This window comes from Aplysia californica, unplaced genomic scaffold (genome assembly GCF_000002075.1).
Source record: "Aplysia californica isolate F4 #8 unplaced genomic scaffold, AplCal3.0 scaffold00372, whole genome shotgun sequence".
Lineage (NCBI taxonomy): Eukaryota > Metazoa > Mollusca > Gastropoda > Aplysiida > Aplysiidae > Aplysia > Aplysia californica.
In genome coordinates, this window is record NW_004797642.1 from 369,718 (window position 1) to 372,943 (window position 3,226).

At 39.4% G+C, this 3,226-nt stretch overlaps 1 long non-coding RNA gene across 1 annotated transcript in view; it reads right to left on the reverse strand.

Annotated features, from left to right (window-relative positions):
- The window catches only part of LOC118478135, a 40,917-nt gene that overhangs the window by 37,068 nt on the left and 623 nt on the right, over positions 1–3,226 (reverse strand). The window lies entirely within an intron of this gene.

Genomic DNA, 3,226 nt, shown 5'->3' on the forward strand with positions numbered 1-3,226 from the left:
GGGGGGGTGATGTGTGGGTGTATGTATGAAAACGCAATAACTGACGACGAACATTCCCATGAACAATCTGGAAGCTATTATTACAATACAACAAGTCTTCGCTGTGTGATAACACTTGTTTTTACACACTCTTTGAGTGGGTAATTGGAAGGAGTCACTGGTGGTCCCTCTGTTTTTTTAATACTTTTTCTTTATTGTTTCTGTCTGTCTGTTTACTTTCTCGCAGCACTACATGACCTTTATTATGTCTATGGTTTTCTCTTTACTCACACAAATAAACAAACAAACAAACAAACAAACAAAGAAAACAAACACCCATCAATTCAGTTCGGGCCATAGAGAGACTGGGAACTACATAGTTAGAGAACTAGACAGATAGATAGATAGATAGATAGATAGATGGATGGATAGATAGATAGACAGATAGATAGACAGATAGATAGATAGACAGATATACATATAGATAGATAGATAGATAGATAGATAGATAGATAGATAGATAGATAGATAGATAGATAGATAGATACCATGGACCCACACATGAAGGCCAAAACACTAGTCTCACTTTGATCGAGTGTGTACGCAACCTTTACCTGACTAACCATCAACTGGTTCCAAATATAGTCACATAGTGAGTGCGGTGCGCATCAAGGTGAACCGGAATTACGTGGGTGGTTTTCGAGTATTGTGGTGTGATTGGCTCCTTCTTCCCTATCAAGCATATGTGGTCCTTATCTCTCCTTCTTCTTTTTAAGGTTTGTTACTCTCTTGTAACAACTCTAATCTTCGACACGTATATGACCTTATTGTTTAGCAAGTCGTTCGTTACCTCAGAATTACAAATTTCTATCTGCTCAGATCCTAGTTTTGAAAAAATTGACGTAAAAAAACTTTGAGTTTCACAATATTTTAAGCAATATTTCCGAATATTATAATTCTTTGATCACCCTGATAACGACTCAGAATCATCCTACGATTGTGGTAACGAAGATTAAGCATTTGATTTCAAATCTCATATCTTAGTAATTCAAAACGGTCAAAAATGCCAGATAGAACTTGGTAATTCTGAGGTAGCAAAGTGCCATAAAACTCTTACAAAAATTTTTAAAAACCAACAAGAGAACCGGAAGTACGCCAGAATGACCCGTCTTGGATCTCATACAAAACATCCTATGTACCAGACGACAGGGAGACGTACCTAACCATCAAATCAAGCATGGTGTACACCACAGGACTACCAACCAAAATGTATGTTTTGGACTTCCCAAGGGAATGGGGCCCCAACAAACAGCCTGGAAGACCTGCAACTTGAGATCACTCGGATTCAAAGCAAGAGGAAGGCCAAGAACAATCATATGAATCAACAGAGTCAAAGAGACCCACTAAAGAAACGACATGACGATCCAAAAGCCAACACACCTGTCCCACGTCCAACAAATATTACATCTCTTCTTTTTAAAGTACACGTTTTACGGCACTTGCAACACAATAAGGTCGTATAAGTGCCGAAGATTAGAGGTGTTACAAGAGAGTAACAAACACAAAAAGAAGGAGGGGAGATAAGGACGATAGATGTCTGATTGGAAAGAAAAAGCAAACCACCCCAGAGCACCCGCCAACCACCCACGTTATATCTCCCCCGGACATTTTGTGACACAAGAGAATAAAATGAGTAAGACAGTGATGCAACGTTTTACGTCATTTTAACACGTAAAGGTTGGATCACAGAAGCAGTAGATCTAATATCCGAAGATCTTCTCCTAATATGCATTTCCCTCTTGATCTCAGGGTTTGGACGTTTACCGGTTCTTCAACCTGAAGGGTGGAGGATGGGGGTGGGTGGAGGGGTTATTAAATAGAAGTAAAAACAGATGAGAGAACAGGACTAGAAAACAGGAAAGGGCTTAAATTGAGACAAATTTAGAGAAGATAATATCTTTTGAATAAGAGGCGAACACGTACCTCTAGACCACGGCAGCCCCTATATTTGAAGATGAAAGAATAAATCAACTTATCACACATGAACCTCGGCTACCGGTATCATCAACCCTTTCCAACAGGCCCAATCTTAGGGGATCCAGTGGCTAAGTGAGTAGTGAGTTTAGACTCAAGAGTAAAGTCAAGCAAGTGTTGGTGACACCTGGATCCGATGGGTGGTCACTGGAGTGTGTTCTAGAACAAGAGAGGACAACCCTAGCGAAAAAAACCCAGGGCGCTGCACAGTGGCGACCAATGGCATGGTCGTGAAATTGTTTTTTATTGGTTTAACATTATATTTTTTTATGTAAACATATGTGTATGTGTTTAAGTTTCAAAAGTATGTATGTATGTTTGCCATTGTAAACCAAATTGCACTTCTGGGAAAGAAAAAAACTGTTTTTAATTTTTTAATTTATATTCTCTCTCTCTCTCTCTTCTCTCTCTCTCTCTCTCTCTCTCTCTCTCACTCTCTCTCTCTTCCCCTCTCTCCATCGGCCCGTATATGACAAAATTATGTTGCAAGTGCCCTGAAACTCTTACTAAGACAAAACAAACCTGCCTTTCCCCTCCCCAGCCCCTCTTTCATTCCGTCCTTCTGTAGTCGTTTTGAAAAAAAAAGAAATCTAACATAGACCTCTATACATACCAGACGTCTCATGTTTACACACCAGCCACACAGTGGCCTTCACCTGCTACCCCCTGCATGTCGCTCTTTTAGAAATGTTTTATAGTTAAGTGCTTCATAAAACCTCTCCTAAAGATTTATATTTTGGATTCCTTTCTTAAATAACGACGACGTAAAGATTTTTATCAGCACTTCTCAGCATGTAACGGACCTGAGTACAGTTTAAGAGATATTATTTTTTAAATCTCTCTAGATAGATCACATTTCATTACTCTACCAGCGAAAAGGTTTCTGTTCACCGGCGAATTAAAAAAAACAACACTTTTTAAAGCTATATCATTAGCAGTCTCTAAGTATTTAAAGGTATTTCTTGGTATTCTTTGATATGATAAGTGTTTCACTTGGCTCACAGCCGCATAAGGTCGCAGGAGCGCACAGCTATTTCTGATCTGATCAAAAGTTTAATATTAGTAAGACGATTATCATGGTTCGTTAGAGACTAAATCTTAGCATTTTACAACCCCATTCACACGTCCATGGTGTAGGGGTGAGAGAGAGAGAGAGAGAGAGAGAGAGAGAGAGAGACAGACAGACAGACAGACAGACAGACAGACAGACAGA